The sequence below is a fragment of the Phyllostomus discolor genome, chromosome 5 (genome assembly GCF_004126475.2).
Source record: "Phyllostomus discolor isolate MPI-MPIP mPhyDis1 chromosome 5, mPhyDis1.pri.v3, whole genome shotgun sequence".
NCBI lineage: Eukaryota > Metazoa > Chordata > Mammalia > Chiroptera > Phyllostomidae > Phyllostomus > Phyllostomus discolor.
This window is the reverse complement of record NC_040907.2, coordinates 137,845,335-137,870,322: the sequence shown is the minus strand read 5'-3', so window position 1 is coordinate 137,870,322 and position 24,988 is coordinate 137,845,335.

Below are 24,988 nucleotides of genomic sequence, written 5' to 3'. Positions count from 1 at the left end.
TCTACTATTCAAACACTTATAAGAAACAAGGACTTGGGTGGCTGTGTATCTTGTACTTTTGAACACTTTTGTCCAATTAACAAGTATAATAAGACTGACCCTGGCTGAGTGGCTAAGTTGGTTGGAGTGTCATCCAGTACACAGAAAGGTTGCAGGTTTGACTCTCAGTCAGGACACATACATCAGTTATAGGTTTGATCCCTGGCCAGGGCACGTATGGGAGGCAATTGATCAATGTTTCTCACATGGATATTTCTCCATCTCTCTCACTGTCTCCCTCCTGCTTCTTTTTCCCTCCTTCCTCTCTATCTAAAATCAATAAAAATATCCTTGAGTGAGGATTTTAAAAAATAAGATACACTGGTTGCTCCTAATGTTGCTAAACAGAGTGTAGAAAGGAAAAGATGAGCTAAGGAATTCTAATTCCCAGTTCAAGAACCACATAAATCAGTAGTCCCCAACCCATTTTGCACCGGGGACCAGTTTCATGGAAGACAATTTTTCCATGGACCAGGAGATGGGGGATAGATGCTTTTGAGATGATTCAAGTGCGTTGCATTCAAACTCACCTCCTACTGTCTGGTCTGGTTCCCAATAGGCCCAGAAAATACTGGTTCGCAGCCTGGAAATTGGGGTCCCCTAACATAAATGACCTAAAAGCTTCCTTCTACCTCTGTATAGAGAGAAAACTTTATCCCCTATAGCTATAGGGCTGAGACTGATGAAAATGAAACCCAGAATTTCATTGTAGGAGTGACTGAATTAGAACACAACTTAAATACCCTACCTTTTAGGGTGTCTATACTTAAAATGAAGGTATGAATTGGATAGCAATGGAATCCGGAAAGTTGAATGGGGATTCATGGGAAGACTTTGATGGAGATGAGGTACTGGGCATCTAAATTCTAGTAGAATGGAATAATAGTACAATGGAACAGTACACAGCAGAAAGAAAGAAGGAGCTCCTACCTTTCTCAACAGCATGGATGGAACTGGAGAGCATTATGCTGAGTGAAATAAGTCAGGCAGCAAAAAGCTAATACCATATGATCTCACCTATAAGTGGAACCTAATATTTACAATTCTTGAATACAGTTGTGTATTTTTTTTTTACTGATTAGCTTTCTGTCACTAAAAATTAGTTTAGAGTTTGTACAATTTTATGTAAATAAAATCATGGATTTTGTACATTTAGGAGAGTTTTTGCATTCTTTTAGTAAATTTATTTTGAGATTCATCTACTTATTGTGTACATCAACAGTCCATTCATTTCTTCTTAATGCTGAAAGTGTTTTATTGCATGAATATACCACAATTTGTTTATCCACTCACCTTTTTATAAATTTTTTCATTTTATTTTAATTGTTGTTCAAGTACAGTTTTCTGCCCTTTATCCCCATCCCAGCCCACCCTCCACCCTCCCCACCTCCCTCCTGTCTCCACCTCCCCTTGTTATTATCAATGTGTCCTTTGTACTAGTTCCTTCAAACCCTTTTGATAGACACTTGAATTGTTTCCAGGTTTTGGCTTTTAAATATAAACTTGCTATATATCCACATACAAGTGTTTGCAACAACATATGTTTTTATTTTTCTCAAGTGAACACTTAGGAGTGAAAAGACTGTAGTAGATGCTAAGTATATGTTTAACTATTTAACAATGTCAGAAATTGCTTCTCTTTTTATCAGAGTGGTTATACTGCTTTACATTTCCATCATATGTATGGCAAATTTAATGCTGCCAGAATTTGAATTCTACCCTAAACTCACTACAATGTTATCTTAACAAGTTATTTTCTTTAACATTCATTTTACTAATGTTTTTATAACAAGAAAAATATATTTTAAACATGTTGTAATGAGATAATTTGTAATAATTAAATAATAAAATCAATGTAAATTATCACAGTGTGTGACACAATAAATAATATTGAATTGTAGGCATCATGGTATTCTTAGGTTCTAATTATAAAACTATTTTTCTTTAATTAAAAAATAATGCCTATTTTTCTCCAGGAATATTGAAAAACACAGTGCACTATATATAAGATAGCAATGGGTATGTGAGCTTACAGACATGTCCACTAGTAAGACTTCAATATATTTCTTTCCAGACTTTTATATGCTTCCATTTTCAAATTTATGTCATTTCTCAAGAATGAATTTATGTTTTTTTTTAAACTATAGATATGGTTATATTTTTCACCCTTTGATAACTCTCTTTAAATTATATTTGTGTCCTGGCTGGTGTGGCTCAGTGGATTGAGTGCCAGCCTGCAAACCAAGGGGTCACCGGTTTGGTTCCCAGTCAGGGCACATGCCCAGGTTGTGGGCCAAGACCCCTGTAAGAGGTGTGCAAGAAGCAACAACACATTGATGTTTCTCTCCCCCACTTCCCTTCTCTCTGAAAATAAATAAAATCTTTTTTAAAAATTGTATTTTGTGATAACTGTGGCAGTAGTGGTAAGTTAATATATAATAAATGTTCTCTAAGTGTCATTGTCTTTTTATTATTCTTTTTAAAAATTTTATTTATTTATTTTTAGAGAGAGGAGAAGGGAAAGAGAAAGAGAGGGACAGAAACATCAGTGTGCAAGAGAAACATCAACCGGCTGCCTCTCACATGCCCTCAGGCATGTGCCCGGAACGGAAATCAGATCAATGACCTTTTGGTTTGCGCAAAGACGCCCAAACCCACCAGTCAGGGCCCTTTATTAATTTTTAAGTTGCTCACTTTAATTGAATTATTTCATTTGACCTCATGACAGATTTATTTTCCTTAATTATTATCTTATATTACCTTATTTTGAGAAATGCTGGCTCTTTCTATACAGTCACTCATTAACTGATTATAAATATCACTTGATAAATCTGAGAACACTTTGAAAATATTCTCAATGTGAGTTCTAGTAGTGAAATTACTAGCACATACTTCTATTCTAGTAATAAATATAAAGTAAACTTTGAAAAAATATCTGTGTCACACACACGCATGAGCATACACACAAATGTAAGGCATTGCCAAATAGATTCTAATCATGCCGTTCTCAATGAACTCCAATTTGTCATTTTTTACAATCTTCATATCATTTCAGTACTGTTAAAATTAACCTCCTTAGATGTACAAAGATCACCGAAATTTTCCATTAGCAATTTTTTACTTTGAGCACATAAAGTCATTTTATCTGCAATAGCACATTGGTGGACTCCGCATTCACTATCAATAATTAGTATTTCAACTCTACAAGCACTATGCTCTTTGGCATGGTCACTTCAGTGTGCACTATTCAGGGGCCCCAAATCAAACCAAATGTCAGTATGAAGCAGAGCATGCCTTATAATAACTTCAAGTATGATTTCAGAGAACAGCACTAATATACAGAAATATAGCATTATTCAAAGTGAAAATGACCTAAGACATTTAGATTGCCAAAAGCTAAGTATGTTCAACCTGTTAGGCTGCTAAAAGCTTATACAGACAGAACATTTATTATAGATTAAGCCAGAAGAAACTAATGTGAGTGGGATTTAGAAGCCTTATTACAGCAATGATCCCTGAGGAAATCAAGATTTAGTCTCGAAAAAGAATAGAAAGCCTCCTTGGGAGTAAGTTGTAAAGTTTTCACTTAGCTAATTATATTTCCCTTGATGAATTATTAAACTTTTAATTAGTACAACCAAATGTGTAAATGATATGATTAATGAGAACCTGGAAATTCTAAAATTAGACAATGATTATAATACAATTTTGAAGAGCACTCAGAAATGAAGTGGGCTTATTTCCTTCATTCTTTAATATTTATTGTACTAAATGACAAGTATGTGCAAAGCAAAGTTACGGCACATAAAAGAAACTGAGAATGAGCAAAGCTGTCTTCACTGATATAACAGCATAAATAAGGGGGAAAATAACATATAGCAGTAAGATTCCTATGACCTATGTACATCATTTAGTTCTAGAAAATAACATGTCCTTCCCCTTACACAACATTTATCCCCCAGAATTAAATATAAATTAGACTGAGGTGGTGAAGGTTTGTTGCTAAGGAAGTATGGGGAAGTGGAATGTTATTAAAGAAGCTTATGTAAATTAAAAGTTTAGGACTTGGGTAAAAAGCCCCTACCCATACTGAGTGAGATTTGATTGGGAATTTTACATAAACCCAGGAACTGAGGATTATCTGTAGATAATAAAATCTCCTAAGATTCTGTTTGCTGACTAAATGGTCTGTTTTTTTCATTTAGCCTGCCTCAAAACCATAGAGACAAATGCTAATATATGTCAGTGAGGGTGGGGGTCAAAGCAGGTAATGTGTGATTGTTCTTTATTGGTTATAACAAAGTGTTTTATTACTTCACATAAAATCTTATTTTCACTATTCATTTCATAGGGTTTGATTTTTATCTCCAACTAAATATACATTGTAGACAAACTCTCATGATTTTTGTTTGAATATATTTTAGAATACTATTAAACACATAATAGGTACTTAAAATATACCTCTGAAATCTCAGAAATCCCTTTCAAGCTAAGAATTTAAAAAAATATGCCTGGCCTGTGTGGCTTAGTTGGTTGCAGTGTTGTCCCAAACACCAGAAGATTGCAGTTTTGACTCCCTGTCAGGGCACACACCTAGGTTACAAGTTCAACTCCCGGTTGGGGTGTATTCGGAAGGCAACCAACCAATGTATCTTTCTCTCTCTCACTTTCCCTCTCTATAAAAGCAATGGAAAAAATATGTTCTAGTGAGGATAAATAAATAAATAAATAAATATTAAGACACTAAAGAAACCTAATGAACCTCTGTCCTATACCCTATCATTAGCATGTGCTAATTTCTAAATTATCCTATAAAAATCATGCGTGTGTGTGTCTGCCTCTATTTTGGAGAAAGTTGTTCATTATTAAATCCCCAAAATCTATTTTCTTATTTATACAACAGTAATCCCCTTTTTTCCAATTATCCTGGATACTATTTTAGATAAACTGTATTTTTTTTATTGTTATCTAAGCTCTATACTTAAGAGTATCATTCAACACACAATAACCAACTACAAATAGCTGTGATTTGTCACAAAAATCACATCCAATCTAAAACTAGTGATTAATAAATCTGGAATAATTACTGCTTATATAGTATAATTAACATGTGTTTATTTCTAACAATTTTGCTGAAGGAGAAGGTGTATGTGTTTGTGTGTGTGTGTATCTGTATCTGTTTGGATTTGAGGTGTACATCCCAGAAGCAAGGAATGATTATCATAGAGAAAAGTGACAGGTATTTGAACTTCAAGTTATTTCATTAAGCTGTATGGTAAAGAGGAATGAATAATGAGAATCCAAATCAGATTGTGATATTTCACCTTATATATCACAGTGTCTATTATACAGCTGATATTAAAAATGTATTTTTAAATTAAATAATGCACTAACACGTATCCTCAAAAAGTCCCCAGAAAAGCCACAGTCCTCTTATAATGTTGGTTTTTAAAAGTGTTCAGATACTGTTGCTAAAAAAATATATAAGGGAAAGTAAATTTAAGAGAAAGGTAGTGTTTCTACAATGAGTAAAAAGTAGACCTTTTATTACAAAGATAATTATAATGTAAAATAAGTTTTCTCCTAACTTATCATTGTTCCTATGGCAATGATTTATCTTTTCAAATGCTTTTATATAAAATATCTGAGAACCTAGAAATTAGTTAATCTCTTTTTATATCTTTTCATAAAGAATTTTGCATATTTACAAAAGAAAGGAAGTGGCAAAAATACTTGTTAGATGTTCATATTTAAATCAAGATGCTCTATGAGGTCACTGGTGCCTCCAAAAGATAAGATAGCTGCACATAAATACAGCTTTTGTTCTGATCATACATGTGAGGAGAGATCAAATAATGTATTTCCTCATGATCAGAAAGATATTCTTCAAATCATGATTTTATTATATTTTAAATAGGAATTACTAGTTTTTCTTAGTTAAATCAAGATAAAAAATTACTTAAGACTTTTTTCTCTTGAAGAGACGGAGGTGTTGCCAAATTTTTGAATGAGAACTATCAAATTAGGCATATCAGATAAGAACCCTTTGGAATTTAATATTCATATTTTAAATATGTAGTCACTAGTCATCAGACAAATGCAAATTAAAACCTTAATAAGATATCACCTCACACCTGTTATTTTGGCCACCATTCATAAGTCAACAAACTAGTTTTGGTGAGGATGTGGACAAAAGCGAACCCTAATGCACTGCTGGTAGGAATGCAGATTGGTGCAGCCACTGTAGAAAGCAGTGTGGAGTTACCTCACAAAGTTAAAAATGGAATTCCCTATCCACTCAGTGATTTCACTTCTGGGAATATATACAAATAAACACAAAACACTGAGTTGAAAGAATATATGCACCCCTATGCTCATTGCAGCATTATTTACAATAGCTGAGATTTGGAAACAGCCCTAGTGCCCATCAGTAGATGAGTGGATACAAAAGCTGTGGTACACTTATACAATGGAATACTACTCAGCCATTAAAAAGAAGGAAACCTTAAACTTTGTAAAAGCATAGATGAACCTGGGAGCATTATACTAAGTGAAATAAGCCAGTTAGAGAAAGACAAGTATCATGATTTCACTCATATGTGGAATCTAATGAACAAAATGATCTATCAAGCAAAATAGAGATAGACCCACAGAGAGCAGGCTGACAGCTGTCAGTTGTGGTAGTGGGGGGAGGTGTCATTTAGAGACTGGGTGGGAGGGGTGGAGGGACTGAGAAAAAAGCCATGGATATGGACAATAGTGTGGGGATTGATGGTTGAGGTGGTAAAGGAGGGTATGAGGGGATAAATGGTGAAGGAAGGAGACTTGGCTTGGGGTGGTAAACACACAATACAGTGTACAGATGGTGTGTTGTGGAATTGTGCACCTGAAACCTGTATAATTTTGTTAAACAGTGTCATCCAAATAAATTAAAAAAATAAAATAAAAATAAATTTTAAAAGATTTTAAAACTATTTTCAAAGGGTTATTGATTAATATACCCTAAAGGCTCTCTGTTTCCTCAGCACCTCCTTTAATATATATGAAGTGCTTTAATATTAATATTGACTGCCCACAACTGCAAGTTAGTTATGAAGAAATTCTAGAGAAAATATAATGATAGTGAATTCTATCTGCTGAATACAATTTGAGAACTATGAGAATTTCACTGAAAATAAAGTCAGAAGTCATCATCCATTCCTGGTTCCATAAATGTATTTCCAAGCCCAGTAACCATATCACATACCACCCAGCTTACCCCATAATCATGATCACAATGTACCAATGTCAGCCCTTGGTTCTGATTGTGCACCACAGTTACGTATAACGTCACCCCTGGGAAATAAAAACGAAGGATACACAGGACATCTCTGTGCTATTTCTGTGACTTTCTGTGAATATATAACTACTGGTATTTCAAAATAAAAATTAAACAGCTATGTCATTAATTAATGGAAAAGTTTTTATCACCATGGAGTAAAGTCAGGGTTAATACAGTACTCACTGGCTGGTATGTCTCAGTGGATTGTGTGCCAACTTGCAAACCAAAAGGTCACCAGTTCAATTACCAGTCAGGGCACAGGCCTGAGTTGCTGGCCAGGTCCCCAGTTGGAGGTGTGCAAGAGACAACTTATAGATGTATCTCTCATACACTGATGTTTCTCTACTTTTCTTTATCCCTTCCTTCCCCTCTCTCTAAAAAAGTAAATAAATAAAATCTTTTAAAAAAGTAATATAGTATACAATATTTATAACATTCCCTTGGAATTTTTGTCTTAAATTCAAATGTTAGTTTATCTGGAGCATGATCTAAAAACTGGCAGATCTATAAACTTTACTATTTAAAATTAAGTATGTAGTATTAGGGTAAAATGATTTTTGTAAATTTGAAGATGACTTCTGAATAGTACCAATTTTGTTATTAATGGGATTGATAGGCAGAAAGACTGGAAGGGTAAATAATTAGTTTTTTTTCTGACACTTCAGAGTAAAAGGGAATTTCAGGCAGTAGAGGCAGCCCCTGAATAGTATGGAGGTAGAAGAAAACTTAGGATGCACCATGAATCACAATCAGTCTGGCACAGCACATGTCAGAGTAACCACAGACAAATTTATGAAAGGGAAAAATGGAATGCTTGTGGAAAGTAATTGATTCATTAACAAAATAAATTTTCACCTAATTAAAAGTTGACATAAACTTTTAATCAATTTACTTTATACATGTCATTTTTGAAACTCACTCTTATGCACTGATGTGAGGAATATAAATTGGTGTAGTTTTAAAAAAGTTTGAAAACATTATTTCAAGATCATAATTTTTCACACTTTTTACTGCATATACTTCTAAACATTGATTCTAAAAGTAAAACAAAGTTTTTTTTACAAAAATGTAGACGCATACAGTTGTCCAATGCAGTGTTATTTATAATAGCAAGGAAAAAAGACAGCAGGTGTGAAAATGGGGTTATGCTGTCCACCGAGTTGCTCAAAAATGTCAGTGTTCTAATCTCAAAGCCTTTTATTATGTCCGTTTCACATGGTGAAAGGAATTCATCATGAGACTAAGTTTAGGATTTTGATTTTAACAGATTATCCTGGATTACTGTATCCAGTTGGGCTGGATGTAATCACAAGGGCCCTTAGGAGAGGGAGGCAGGGGATCAGAGGGAAGAGAGAATGCTAGACTGCTGGTTCTGAAGATGGGGAAAGAGGTCACAGCCTAATCAATGTAGGCTGCCTCTAAAAGTTAGACTTACAAGGATACAGATTCTCCTCTGACGTCTGCAGAAGGAATACCAGGTTCCAAACTCATTTTAGTCTTTTGGCTTCATAACTTTAACAAATTTATGTAGCTTTAGCTTAGTGTTTGATAATTTTTCCACTGGTTATGTGTAAGTTTTGTGGTCATAATAATTTCTTCTTTATATTTTACTATACAGGGTGGGGCAAGAGTAAGCTTACAGTTGTTTGTAGGGAAAATAATAAAATAATTAATAGTAATACAAGAATACACTCTGTTTCACATACAACTGTAAACTTACTTTTGCCCTACCTTGCATTTATTATTTTTCTCTAATGAGTATTTAGTTAATTAATATAGTAAATCATAAACGATTCTTTAAGATTCTTAAGAGAAGACTAAGGACATTCCGTAGACTTATTTAGGAATTTATTATCAGTTGGGCCTTTACCAAATCTTTTCCCATGAAGTCATTTAGGTGCCTGACCACTTTAAGCAAAATCTGACCCTATCTGTAGAGGGCTGAGGTACTAGATATGGCAGCAAGGTGATTTTTATTACTTTAATATCAGTGCATTTCGAGGTCTAGCCCAAACTACAATTCCTACTGTTTTGAGGAACCACTCATTTTCCAAGAGATGGTGGGTGTCTACCAAAAGGATCATCTACTTCCTATTAAATACATTTAATGATGTTTTAGAAATGGGAGCTAGGAATTATAACATTCTGACACTTAAAAAAAATGAGGATGTTCAGATTTGATAGGTAAATTGATTTGGCCCAGAATCCTAGTCAGGAAGAACTAAATTTACAAAATATTATAGGATGTTGTGACTCTTGGAATAGCAACTGGTGACAAGAAGTGACTGCAACATAACACAAGCTAAAACAGCAGATTGTGCACTTCAACTTAAAGTTTCTTTCAGAAATTCCTGGGAGATTTGGTCTCCTTAGCTTTCTCTTATGGTTTTACTCACTTGAAGTGGTCACTCTGACCTCAGCGAATTCACTGAGTGGCAAAGCTTTGTTAATAGAGATTCTAGGCTACTTGATTTTTACTTAAGTTGATGGGGACAGATCAATCAAAGCATTTTGACCCATTATACTACTAGACATTATCATCAAATATCTTTAACCCACCTCCTTGTTGAATGGGATTTTTTTTTAAGATTTTTTATTTATTCACTTTTAGAGAGGGAAGGTAGGGAGACAGAGAGAGAGAGAGAGAGAAACATCAATGTGCGGTTGCTAGGGGTTATGGCCTGCAAACCAAGCATGTACCCTGGCTGGGAATCAAACCTGCGACATTTTGCTTCGCAGCCCAAGCTGAATCCACTGAGCTATGCCAGCCAGGGTTGAATGGGATTTTTAACTAAATGAATTAAAAATGAATGAATAAATATATTTCAATTTTTTTATTTTACTTTTTAAACTTAATTACAACTTATGGCATAATTTACTCTGGCAGTTTTATAGATGACTTTATTTTAATAATTTAAATATTGTACTTTTGTGATAAATTTTGTTCATTTTCAAATCCTGTTTCTGGTAACTGAATATTAAATAAGGTTTACAACTCTTTGAAATAGCTAAAAATAAATATTATTCTAAATTTAGACATGTTATAGCCAGAAATAATAGTTTCAAGATATAAGGTGAATATAGGCATATCTATATTTGGTCAGACATGTTTTGTTTGACCACTACTTATGTTTTATAAAAATTATGCCAATTTTTTAAATGAGGCTATTAGAATTTAGATCTCCAGTTTTTCTTGAATAATTGAAATTTGTGGCAACATTTGGTTCACAAAGAGGTAAGACCATAATCAGAAGAACCTAAAGGCAGTTTTCACATTTTAAAAGGAGCATGCATGCATGCACACTCAAGTTTCTCTCGAAGACCATCCTCCACACAACAGACGCACACCATTAACTTAGTACCTGCCTGACCCTCACAGGCTTTCAGCTTGTAGTTGTTCATATTTGGCATCTGGAAAGTTCACAATGAATAACAGTACAAAAGTGAAGGGTGATTTGCAAAGGGGATATGTAAAGGTTCCAAATAAAAACTTAACCTTCTTAAAAATTTTAAAAAGTTCTAAGTATTACTCTTCATTCATCAGGAAGCATGAGACCTGGATTTGACATTTGCAGAGAGCTGGCAGTGTCTCTGTCAAATGGGCACAGAAAAGTTCTGTCAACAAGGAGTTAGTATATTACACATATCTTTCTTTATTCTTTTTTTGTTTGATCAAGTGCTGACATTGCCTTTGGGCTCTGACCTTTTTATTCACCAAATAGGAAAGTATAAGGTCAACCCAGAGGTTTATGGAGAGTATTTCTGTTAGAAACAGTCATTTTTGGTACACAGCACTAAAATAGTTGGCAAAAATGCTATGGGTTTTCCCAATGTGTATTTAAGAACACATTCCCAGCATATAATAGCCAATAATTGAATGGAAGCTATAAAAATACATAAATGTGAAGAGTCCTCAACTGCAAAGGAGAGCTCAAAAAATCTACACTGTGCAAAACGGCTGCATGTCAAGACATTTAGAGAAAGCTATGATACACTTTAATTTTACAGGAAAGACAAGACTGTACCACTTGATAAAGGCTTCAGGGTTGTGGGGGTGACTGCAGAGTAGAGTCATTTGCTCTATGAGCTTCAGTGACTGGGATTTAAATGATAATTTTATTATAAGGGAACATAATTTATGTCATCAAAATAAACAAAAATAGTTTTATTTCACAAAGAAAAATTTATCAGGAATAACAGTGAATCTGGCATCTGTATTTTTAGCATAAATCCATTTCACTTATAATATCCTATTTCATGTAATTCCTAAAACCCTTTAAGGCTAAATTAGATTGATATGTCTATCTTCAGGAAATGTACTTTCTATAAAGACTATCACCAAAATTATTCAAAAGGCAAAAACAAAAATAAATTCCTGAGTGTTTTTATTGCTTGACTTTGTAATTTTGGTCTAATTTACAATATTTTGGGGTAAAAGGTTAAATGTTGGATTTTTATTTAGTAAAGGTGCAATAATTTCTGTTCCCTGGAACAAATAATTCTAACGATACAGTTTATGGTCTTTTCGGATAAGCTGGTTTTGTATCCAACCAGCAATCATATCCTAGCACTGCCTGGTTTCTTAAATTCTCTTTGAATATTTGAATATCTTAGGGGTTCCCTCATTAATTATAAGCTTCATAAAATTGCTGACATATTTTCATTTAATATATACATAATTTTATCTTTCAGAAAATTATTCATTAAAATTCATATTTTCAAAAGACAAGCCTCATATCAACTTGTCATGCTAAAATTTTTAGGACACTAGTGATTCTTGGAGATCCTCTGTGGACTTTTTGACAAATGTGTTAACCTCTTGGGGTTCTTTCTTACTAAACTTTGAAATAAGAAGACTGATAATATCATTCATGTGATTCTACAGGGCCAGTTTGAATAAAGTCCTTATTAAGCCATGACAAAACAAGGAAAAACCCATCATGGAAAGGGAAAGACTAGGAATTTAAGGTCATGCTGCTCTTAGAGACTCCCACACGTAGCCCTTGGAGCTAGAATTTACACTGAGAATTGCAATATGTGGCAGATCAAATACACAAAGTGGCTGAATCTTCACATCCCACTTTATTAGTAAATCACAGAATCTATTTTCCTTTTCTAGTGCTCTTTATTCAGTGTTTCCAGGTCTCTGATATTCCTGGGTAGTTGAAGCATGACTCCAATGGACTTAGGTTATCATTCCATATATTTAACTCATTTACTTAGGTTCTCTCCTTAAATTCATGGTACTAGTGAAGAATGGAGAGGTAGATAATAGCTTACATTCTCCAGATTAACGATTTATGAGGTTCACCAAGTTTTCTTGGCAGCAACTTAAGTTTTTCTGATCTTGAGATCTCCAAATTCTATTTGGAGTTACTCTTAACATCTCCATTTTATGAATGAGAAATTAAAACTCAGAGAACTGAAATATTTTAACCAAGATGACACAGGTGGTACTTGCAGAACCAGATTTTATAAGTTCTGGAATCAGACTACTTGAATTTGAATTTTGATCAAAATGACTGCCTCTTACAGTGATCCCTCAGGCATTCGTACTTTCTCCTGTGTAGTCCTCTCCATCACTAAATCAGGTGACCTGAGTAACCAGAAAGATATTATAAAAATGACAGGATCTGACTTCTGAGGGTAGGTTATAAAAGTCATTGTAGCCTCAGGCTTGCTTTCTTGAGTCACTTGAGATCACTTTCTTGCTCTGTGTAAGATCAGTTGCCAAGTCATGAGGATACTCAAACAGTCCTAGAAAAGGGAACACATTGCAAGAAACCCAAGCTTCCTGTGAATGGCAAGGACTAACTTGCCAGAGATTTTGAATGAGTAACCTTAGAAGCAGATCTTCCAGTCCCATTTAAATATTCAAATGACTCCAGCTCCAACTAACATTTTTACTACAAACTCGTCTGAGACCCTGAGATATAATCACCCAGCTTATATACCACTGAATTATTAACAAAACTGTGAAGAACAATAAATGCATAATAAAAGTATTTCATTTTTGTGTGATTTCCCATGTTTATTTGTTCCATTTTTTATTGTTGTTCAAGTACAGTTTTCTGCCTTTTGCCCCCACCCCGGCCCACCACCCCAGCCTTCCCTCACTCCCTCCCCCATTTCCACCCCCGCCCCCTTGTTATAGTCCATATGTCCTTTATAATTATTCCTGTAAACTCTTCACCCTTTTCCCCCATTATCTCCTCCCTTATGCCCTCTGATCACTGTCAGCCTGTTCTCAATTTCAATGTCTTTGGCTATACTTTGCTCACTTGTTTGTTTTGTTGATTAGGTTCCTGTTAATGGTGAGATCATATAGTATTTGTCTTTCACTGTCTGGCTTATTTTATTTAGCATAATGCTCTACAGTTCCATCCATGATGTCCCACAAAGGCTAGAAGCTCCTTCTTTCTTCCTGCTATGTAGAATTCCACTGTGTAAATGTACCATAGTTTTTGATCCATTCATTTACTGATGGGCACTTGGGTTGCAAATTAAAACCACAACGGGATACCACTTCACACTGATCAGAATGCCCATCATAGACAAAGCAACAAACAACAAATGTTGGAGAGGTTGTGGAGTAAAGGGAACCCTAGTGCACTGCTGGTGGAATTGCAGAACGGTGCAACCACTGTGGAAAACAGTATGGAATTTCCTCACAAAACTAAAAATGGATCTACCTTTTGACCCAGCAATTCCACTGCTAGGATTGTATCCTAAGAACCCTGAAACATCAATCCAAAAGAATCTGTGTACCATAATGTTCACAGCAGCACAATTTACAATAATAAAAGTATTTCTTTAAGACTATTTTCACTTCCTTCTAATCAAGATGTTTTGAAAGCCTCAAAATTGAAAGGTGTTTATACTATGATAATATTGCAATATATTGCCATTGGGGAATTGGTAAGATTATTAAGTGCGTGCTGGAGACAGAAGTAGTCAAATTTAATACATTAACCCAGGATCATTCTAGCCTTCTCCTCCTGCTTACCTATAAACTTTACTCAAAACAACGAAAAAACTGGCTCCAAGGATCTGCTATTTGTTTACTTAATTTTTAAAAATATATTTTATTGATTATGCTATTACAGTTGCCCCATTTCCCCACTTCACTCCCCTCCACCCTGCATACCCTCTCCCACCCACATTCCTCCCCTTTAGTTCATGTCCATGTGTCATAAGTTCTTTAGCTTCTACATTTCCCATACTATTCTTGCCCTCCCCCTATTTTCTACCTACCATATATGCTACTTATTCTCTGTACCTTTTCCCCCTTTCTCCTCCTCCCACTCCCCTGTTGCTAACCCTCCATGTGATCTCCATTTCTGTGGTTCTGTTCCTGTTCTACTTGTTTGCTTAGTTTCTTTTGGTTTTTGTTTTAGGTGTGGTTGTTAATAATTGTGAGTTTGCTGTCATTTTACTATACATGTTTTTTAAATCTTCTTTTTCTTAGATAAGTCCCTTTAACATTTCATAAAATAAGGGCTTGGTGATGATGAACTCCTTTAACTTGACCTTATCTGAGAAGCACTTTGTCTGCCCTTCCATTCTAAATGAAAGCTTTGCTGAATAGAACAACCTTGGATGTAGGTCCTTGCCTTTCAGGACTTGGAATACTTCTTTCCAGCCCCTTCTTGCCTTTAAGATCTCTTTTGAGAAATCAGCTGACAGTCTGATGGGAACTCCTTTGTAGGTTACTGTCTCCTTATCTCTTGCTGCTTCTAGTACTCTCTCCTCCGTTCTTACCTTGGTTAATGTAATGATGATGTGCCTTGGTGTGTTCTTGGGTCCAACTTCTTTGGGACTCTCTGAGCTTCCTGGACTTCCTGGAAGTCCATTTCTTTTGCCAGAATGGGGAAGTTCTCCTTTATTATTTGTTCAAATAAGTTTTCCACTTGTTGCTCTTCCTCTTCTCTTTCTGGTACCCCTATAATTCAGATGTTGGAGTGTTTAAAGATGTCCTGGAGGTTCCTAAGCCTCTCCTCATTTTTTTGAATTCTTATTTCTTCATTCTTTTCTGGTTGTGTTTCTTTCTTCCTTCTTGTCCACTCCATTGATGTGGGACCCAGCTTTCATTCCATCACTATGGGTCCCTGTGCATTTTTCTTCATTTCACTTATTGTAGCCTTCATTTTTTCATCTAATTTGTGCCCCAAATCAACCAACTCTGTAAGCATCAAGGTCACCCGTGCTTTGAACTGTGCATCTGATAGGTAGGCTATCTCTCGGTCACTTAAAAGTACTGCTGGCGAAGCTTTCACTTCTGTTTGAGCCATCTTTTTTTTCCGCCCCCTTTGGTCTGGTTGTGCCTGTTGCAAATGAGGAGCAGAGCCTTAGGTGTTCACTGGGGTGGGGCAGTCCAGTCCCTGGGTTATGATGCTGTATGTGGGGGTGGGGTCCAAGCAGGAACAATGGTGCTTGCTTCATTCTCTGTCAAACTCAGTCCCTTCCGCTGCTTCCCCCGAGCAAAATGGGGCCCTCTGGTGCCTATTCTCATGTGAGTGGGCTTGTGCACTCTGTGGAACTTTCCAGGTACCTCTCCTGTGAGGCTGGGAGTCTCTCCCTGAGCCTCAACCCCCCACAGATGTTTCCAGTCAGTACCCCAAGGCTCTATTTCCCAGCGCTGGGATCCTGGCCTGCGGGCAGTGCCTTGCTTCACAATCACCGCCTCACTGGGTCTGCCAGTTGCCACCCCTCAGCTGGGGTCTGCTAGCTGCCACTTGTGCACCCAGGGTCCACCTGCTTCATTCTTGTGTGCCCTGGATGCCTTACGCTCCCAACACTCTTTGCTCTCCAAGCCAGGACCCATGCTGCACCCAGCTGCCTGACTCCACCCCTCCTAACCATCTAGATGAACATTTCTATTTTAACTTCTTGGTTGTCCGACTTCCATTCAGATCAATTTTCTGTCAGTTCTGGTTGTTATTCTGTTGCTAAATTGTTGTTGTTCCTATCTTGGTTGTGTGAGAAGGCACAGTACATCCACCTATGCCTCCATCTTGACCAGAAGTCTTGTTTACTTAATTTTTTAATTAAATATTTGTTTTGTGGTACCAGAAGAGTTAACCCATATCCATGAGAAAATAACTTTATCAACTGTAACACAATTGATAAAGTTATTTATCATGTCAGTTTATTTCTCTTTAGGCTGATAGACTCCACTCACTTCCAAAGTTACTTAAGGCAGTGGCTTTTTCCCCTGGCCTTAAGTCAGTTTGTTTCTTACATTTGTAATGTAGTTACATTGTCTCAACACATTCTTTGTTCCATCTTTGGGTCCACAAAATTCCAAATGACTTATTATTAAATTTGCACATGTTAAAGTTTACCCTTTGTGCTCTGAAATTATATGGGTTTCACAAATGCATGCTGTAATATACTTACTATTACAGTATCTTACAGAATAGTTTCACTGCCCTGAAAAATTCCCTAAGCTTCATCTAGTCAAACAACCCCTCCTTTCCCAAACCCCTCTTCACTGCTAATCTTCTTATCATCCCTATTGTTTTTCTTTTTTAGGGAAGCCATATAATTAGAGTCATAACCTTTTCAGGCTGGTTTCTTTCCCTTAGAAATATTCATTTAAGATTTATCTATGAATTTTAGTTGTTTGATATGAAACTTTTTATTCCTGAATAACATTCAATTTTTTACATCATGACTTGTGCTTTTAATGTTGTTTTTGAGAACTCATAATTAAATCAAAAGTCATTTGGAGGTTCCCAATGTTTACTTCTAGAAATTTTAGAGGTTTGCATTTTTTACAGTTAGTGCTATTGTAAGTTTTGAATTACTTTTATGCAAGATTTAAGCTCCTTCTCTAGGTTCACTTTTTGACATATTGCTGTCCAATTTTCCCATTACCATTTGTTGAAAATATTATCTTGTCTCCATTGAATTGTAATTGCTCCTTTGTCGAGTATCAGTTCACTCTATGGGTGGGCTTATTTCTGTGCCCTCTATTCTGTTGCATTGATCTACATGTTTATTATTTCATCAGTACCAGAATGTCTTGATTACTGTACCTTTACAGTGAGACTTGAAATCTGCTATGAAGCTTCTACCTTTGTTCTTTTTCATTAGAGTATTGTGAAGCCTCTTCTAGGAGCCTTGCTTTTCTGTATAAACTTTAAAATGAGTTTGGCAATATGTGCAAAATAGCTTCATGTAATTTTGATTAAGAGTGCATTGATTGTAGCTCCAGTTGGTAAGAAAAAAATCATCACACTCAAAAAAATGTGTAACTACTTATGATGGCAGATATTAACTAGACCTATCATGGTGATCTGATACATACAAATACAACTCATTATGTTGTATAACTGAAGCTAGTACAATGTTATGTGTCAATTGTACCTTAATTTAAGAAAAGAAAGCAAAAATAAACCCAAAGAGAGATTTTTAAAAAATACTAGAGTAAGTATTTGGATAATTAACTAAATGTAGAATCAGGAGAGGCAATCAATTAATCTAAATGTATTATTTCAAAAACATGTTACTCCAGCATTAATTCTACTCCAAAGATAACATGCAAAACACAAATGGTATTTCTTTTATAGGTCTGGAAATATGCCTTCACAGAGGTGCTCCATTTAAAGACCCATACTCTTCCATGAATATTTTATACCCCTTACAATTGAATCTCTGCATTGAACCTTCGGTCTCTTTCCTTTCTTTCTCTAAATATTTGCACAATCTGACATACAAGTGGAAATTACTTTCATAGCTAACTTTCCTCTTTATTAAAGCCACAAAGCTTGTTTAACATGAAGCGTTTGAAAGGCAATCACTAAACTGTATAGGAGACTAACAAAGAAGATTTTATACCCAAAGATAAACTAAGTAGTTCATTTACATGGCCACCACTTTTCCAATCTTTTAATCTCTAAAAGTAAATACCAGTACATATACTGATGAATACAAATAACAGACGCTATCTTTTGTGTTTCATTTTTCTTTGAATTGCTCTATAGTTGTTGAAGATGCTGAAGTTCAAATTCTTATTAAATGGTTATAAGATGTTTAACACTATAATTCTAAAATACTATTTTTAGTTTAAAATTCACTGAAAATTTGAACTCTTTTGGGAAATAAATGCATTTGGAAAATTGAATTAAAAAATAAGTAAGGTGTTTAAATACCACTTGGAAAAGATCAAAGCTACATTTTATTTAATACATGCTTCAATATGTATGATGAATACTTTATATTGAAAGGTACAGCAAGAAGGTATAGTGCATAAACCAATATTTTATTCCTGTCTAAGTACTTCCACAACATTCTATTAAAAAATGAGTATATATTAGATGCTTTGATATGTTTATAGAGTAATAGTCTACTTCTGGCATTGCACTTTTTTAGTTCTATATTAAATGCTATAAATATTGAAGAAAATAAAAATGATCTGTGAATATTTCTGCCTAATCTAACCTATATATCTTCTTCTTTTTAATATGTAATAGAGAGATTTAAAAGCCAATTGATTTTCCTTCCATTCAAAATTCTGATGCTATAAATCAGAGGAGTAAATATATTCCATGCTGATGATTTTGAAATAAAGAGATTGCTTTATTATTGCATTGATATAACATTTTATTTTAATTATGTTTTTAAAAATCTTACTTTGATTCTGGCCATTAAAATGTATTTTTCAAATGAAGACTGTTAGCAAGTAAGATTCATACCAACATTAAAATAAGAACTTGTCAAAGTGACCAACTTTGACAAATATTAAAACATTATACAGGTTGTAATGTCACATATTATTTTTCAAAGTTTGATATAATAAAACTGAGGAAACTGAGGCTCTCACAAGTTAGTCCATCTTATTACACTAAGAAAATGATGTAATTGGAATTTCAACTCATATCTGCTTTGATGCGGACACCAGCAGCAGTGTCCATGGCATTGAGAATGAGACGAGACAAATTTACACGGACTATCGAGTCCTGTGGAGGAAAGGAGACAGCACGGTTTCTCTCTCAAGGGGAGATTGTCCAACTCTTGCCTTGAAAAGCTTTTATTGCTTTTGTGGGCATATTATGTTGAGGATGGTCCTCATTTACCATGCACAGGTTTGCTTTAGGTTGTTACCTTTTACAGAAAACAAAGGAGAGGGTGCTGCTAATCATATCACAGAAGAAGGATATTTGCAAATGCAAAGGGAAAAGTGGTTGAACTGGTTACACTTGTCCTTGGAAGGTTTATCATAAATTTTAGGAAGTTACTTTAAAGATATGTAGTAAATGTTTGCTGCCTCAATTCAGGGTGAGGGAGTTTTAGGAAAAAGCAAGTCTCAAAACAGCCTAGGTGCAATGCAGGCCTGATTCCCCACAGGAAAACCTATCCACAGGCGTGGTTCCTATGTACCGAACCTCGCTTTCTACTGACCTTCCTGAGGGAGAGCTGGGCCCACATCACTCACAACAGTCTCTTATACTGCTTTACTTCAAAACCCATGTTATATCTTTAAACTGGCTCCTCCTTACCAACTGGTGTGATATGTGATGCTCTGCTTAGACAGACAAACAGTAAGTTCAAGGGAACAAAGGACAATTAGGAAACAGAAAATCAAACTAGGCAAATGAGATCAAAATATCATTGAGCTTAAGAGCAAAGTATATTTTTTCCTGAATCTTATGATCTTTCATCTTTTTTCTTATGCTTAATGTCATTTTACTCTGTTTTTATAAATTAAAAATATGTTTATTAGGATAAGTGATATATTCTTGTTTTTATAATATAGGCTTTACAAGAAGATATAAATTTAAGAATCAAAATCATTTCAAATCACAGATAACGGTTAACATACTATAAAGCCTTCTAAAATTTATGTATTTTTGTCCATGTATAAATAACTACAAATATTTTTAAATAACATTTCTATGAAAGAAAACTAATAGTTCATGTTTCTTTGTAAGTTATCTTTCTTTTTATTCAACCCATATACACTTATCATCCTTTGACATTAACAATATGCATTTATATCATCATTTTCAACAGCTTCATATTATTTCTTTGAAAAAAGTTTACTATGCTTCTATTTTAGGTCATTTAATTGGTATTTTTGATAGCTATAAATAGCTTTAAATAAAAGTTTTACTATAAATATGCTGAAAATAGATTTATGCTTATGCTATGTACAACTATGTTCTAAACATGTATACTTTTTGATTGCACTGGTGGGTCATTTTTGTACATTTTTATATCTAGATTTTTAAACAGCAATTCTGGGTGTAAAGCATGCCTTTTATCTCACATAGTTACCCACAAAAATTCTTCTACATTTTTATAATTGCCAGGTAAGTAGGATTGAAAAGATACAAGACAATTTTTAATCTCCCTTTTTAATTCATTGATGATTGAAAACTTCATTAATGATTGGAAAATCTTTCCTCACTGTCTATTGGATTGCTCCTCTCTTATTAATGCATATAAAATCTTCATATGAAAGAATAATAACCCTTTGTATTTAATCTATGTTATGTTTTATCAATTTTGCTATCTTGTATTTTTAAAATGTTAAAAATGCTTTTCTTTTATTAAGCTAAAAAATGATCAAAGTCAGATCAGTCACCTTTTCCTCTACAGTTTGTTTTGATGTCTGTGTACTGCTAAAGGGCACCCTATAGGTTTATGAGTTGAGAGCAAGAGCTACCCCTGGCTCCGATGAGGGGTGAGCCATGGGAATAGAGGTGAGGGTTATCCAGGCAGTTTCCTAACACCCTGTGGCCCGAGGAGGGAGATGTGGGATTAATGGCAAGGAAAACAACCCTCCTTTGTTCAAATATTGTTACACTGAAGAGACTTTCTGTGACAGTGCACTGTGGTCACTGTCTGGTTTCTGCTACACCCCTTGTTTTTCTTCCCTTAAAAACATACATACACATGCACATATACAATACATGAATATACATAGATGCATGTGTATGGTATATATTTTTGTATATTTTAACACATGAGGTACTAAAATGTCCTCTAAGCCAAGAGGTCACGGGTTTCATTTCTGGTCAGGGCACATGCCTAGGTGGTAGATTGGTTCTCCACTCTGTAAAAGGGACAGCTGATTGATGTTTCTTACATCGATGTTTCTTTTTTTTTTAATTTTATTTTAATCATTGTTCAAGTACAGTTTTCTCCCACTTACTCCCATTCTAGCCCACCCACTCAACCCTCCCCTTTTCCCCCCATAACCCCCACCCCTAGTTTTTCTCCATGTGTCCTCCAAATTTCTTCCTGTAAACCCTACCCATTCCCCCCTGAAAATCCCTCTTCTCTCCCCTCTAGTCACTGTCAGTCTGTCCCCTATTTCAGTGTCTTTGGTTATATTTTGCTTGTTTCTTTGTTTTGTTGTTTAGGTTCCTGTTAAAGGTGAGATCATATGGTATTTGTCTTTCACTGCCTGGCTTGTTTTGCTTAGCATAATGCTTTCCAGCTCCATCCAAGCTGTTTCGAAGGGTAGGAGCACCTTCTTTCTTTTTGCTGCATAGAATTCCATTGTGTAAATGTACCATAGTTTTTTGATCCATTCATTTACTAATGAGCATCTTGGTTGCTTCCAGCATCTAGCTATTATAAATTGTGCTGCTATGAACATTGGGATGCATAGGTTCTTTTGAATTGGTGTTTTAGTATTCTTAGGATAGAGTCCCAGCAAAATGGGAATAGTTCCTCAACATAGTAAAGGCTATATATGAGAGACCTACAGCCAACATCATACTCAATGAGCAATCTTTTCCACTAAGATCAGGAGCAAGACAAGGTTGTCCACTTTCACCACTTCTATTCACTATAGTATTGGGAGTTTTAGCCACAGTGATCAGACAAGAAAAGGAAATAAAAGGCATCCAAATCAGAAAGGAGGAAACAAAACTGTCACTGTTTGTAGATGACATGATAATGTACATAAAAAATCCTATAGACTTGGCTAAAAAATGGCTTGACCTAATAAATGAATTTGGCAAAACAGTGGGATATAAAGTCAATACTCAGAAATCAAAGGCATTTTTGTACACCAACAGTGAAATATAAGAAACAGAAATCAGAAAAAAAATCCCATTTGATATAGCAACAAGAACAATAAATTACCTAGGAATACACCTAACCAAGGATGTAAAAGACCTATATTCAGAAAACTACACAACACTGAAGAAAGAAATTAAGGAAGACAAATAAATGGTGCATGGACCATGTTCATAGACTGGAAGAATTATTGTCATCAAAATGTCCATACTACCGAAAGCAATTTAGAAATTCAACACAATCCCTATTAATGTATGAATAACGTATTTCACAGATCTAGAACAAACATTTCAAAAATTTAAATGGAACAATAAACAACCTTGAATAACTGCAGCAATTTTGAGAAAGAAGAACAAAGTAGGAAGGATCACAATACATATCAAACTGTATTACAAGGCCACTGTAATCAAAACTAGCATAAGAACAGACACATAGACCAATGGAACAGAATAGAGGGCTCACAAATAAACCAAGTCTCTATCATCAATTAATATTTGACAAAGAGGGCAGAAGAATAAAATAGAGTAAAAATAGCCTCTTCAACAAATGGTGCTGGGAGATCTGGACAGCTACATGCAAAAAAATGAAATTCAATCACCAACTTAGACCATACACAAAAATAAATTCAAGGTGCATAAAAGACTTAAATATAAATTGTGACATGATAAAAGTCCTAGAGGAAAACATAGGCAGGAAAATCTCAGATATTCCACGCAGCAATACATTCACTGATATGTCCCCTAAAGTAAGGGATATAAAGGAAAGAAGAAACAAATGAGATACCATTAAAATAAAAAGCTTCTACACAGCTAAAAAAAATAGCATTAAAATGAAAAGGGAACCAACTGTATGGAAAACATATTTGCCAATGATACCTCAGACAAGGGTTTGATCTCCAAAATATATAAATAACTCACATGACTCCACTCCAGGAAGACAAACAACCCAATTAAAAAATGGGCAAGAGACCTGAACAGACACTTCTCCAAGAAGGACATACAGAAGGCCCAGAGGACATAGGAAAGGATGTTCATCATCACTAGCCACTAGAGAGATGCAAATTAAGACCACAATGAGATACTACTTCACAGAGGTCATCATAAGCAAATCAACAAACAAGTGTTGGAAAGGATGTGGAGAAAAGGGACCCCTAGTGCACTGTTGAGGGGAGTGCAGACTGGTGCAGCCACTGTGGAAAACAGTATGGAATTTCCTCACAAAACTAAAACTGGAACTTCCTTTTGACCCGGCAATTCAACTGCTAGGATTATATCCTAAGAACCCTGAAACACCAATCCAAAAGAACCTATGCCCCCCAATGTTCATAGCAGCGCAATTTACAATAGCCAAGTGCTGGAAGCAACCTAGGTGTGTAGGGGACCAGTTTGTTTCAATCTGGCAAATGTGACTCAGCTCCATATGGAAGTGAAGTGGTGGGCAGGAGCCAGAACTTCACACTGAGTTTTCCCGTGGGAATCAGGCCTAGAGAATGCATACTGATTGTTATGGCTTGCTCTTGCTAAAACTCCATTGCCCTGGTCTAAAATAACAAATGTGTACTGTCTATCTTCAAGGTAATTCCTAAAGCCTGTGTAAATTCGCCCAAGGACAGGGCTAATCAGCTCGCCGCCATTCCCCTCTGTATGTTATTTTCATTTCCTTAATTGTACCTAAAATGTAGACAGTAATATTCTATGTAATAGATGATAAATCTTTCTTTGATGTAAGCCCTAAGTAAAACAATAAAAGCCTGTCTAGGAAAGGGTTGGGGCAGTCTCCTTTTGAGAGAGTGGCCGAGGCACTCATAGGCTCTCTCTCCCCTTGAGAGAGTAGCCGTGCCATTCCCTTTTTCTCCACAGGATTGCTGTCATCTGTGTATGTATTTTCTCTTTCAGCCGCCACAAGGTGGAACTCTGCTGGCCGGAGTCCACCACATAGATGTCCATCAGTAAATGAGTGGATCAAAAAACTGTGGTACATTTACACAGTGAATACTGCACAGCAGAACAAAGAAAGGAGCTCCTACCCTTTGCAACAGCATGGATGGAACTTTGGAACATTATGCTAAATGTAATAAGTTACTGTATTAAGCAGTGAAAAGCAAATACCATATGATCTCTCTTATAAGTTGAACCTAGTCAACAAAGCAAACAAGCAAACAAAATATAACCAGAGGTATTGAAATAAAAAACAAACTGATAATATCCAGAGGGGAGGAGGGAGGGGAATAATGAGGGAAAGAAAGGGAAGAGTTTTCAAGGAACATGTATAAAGAACCCATGGACAAAGCCAAAGGGGGTAGGATTGAGGGTTGGATGTGGGGGTAGGTGGGGCAGGAGCAAATGGTGGCAAGAAAATGGAGATAACTCTACTTGAACAACAATAAAATTTAAAAAAAAAAATGAGTAGAAGGTCAATGTTACCTTTTCAAAATCCCCGGGGCAATTACAAAGGACTAAATGAAGGCACATTTTCTTGGCCCAGAAATGTCCTTTTCAAGTTATCACAGGGTCAAGTTCAAAGGCTATTGCCTACATGTAGTGTGATACTCCATTACAAGGCAAGGGTAATAAAAGGATACCAAAGTAGTGG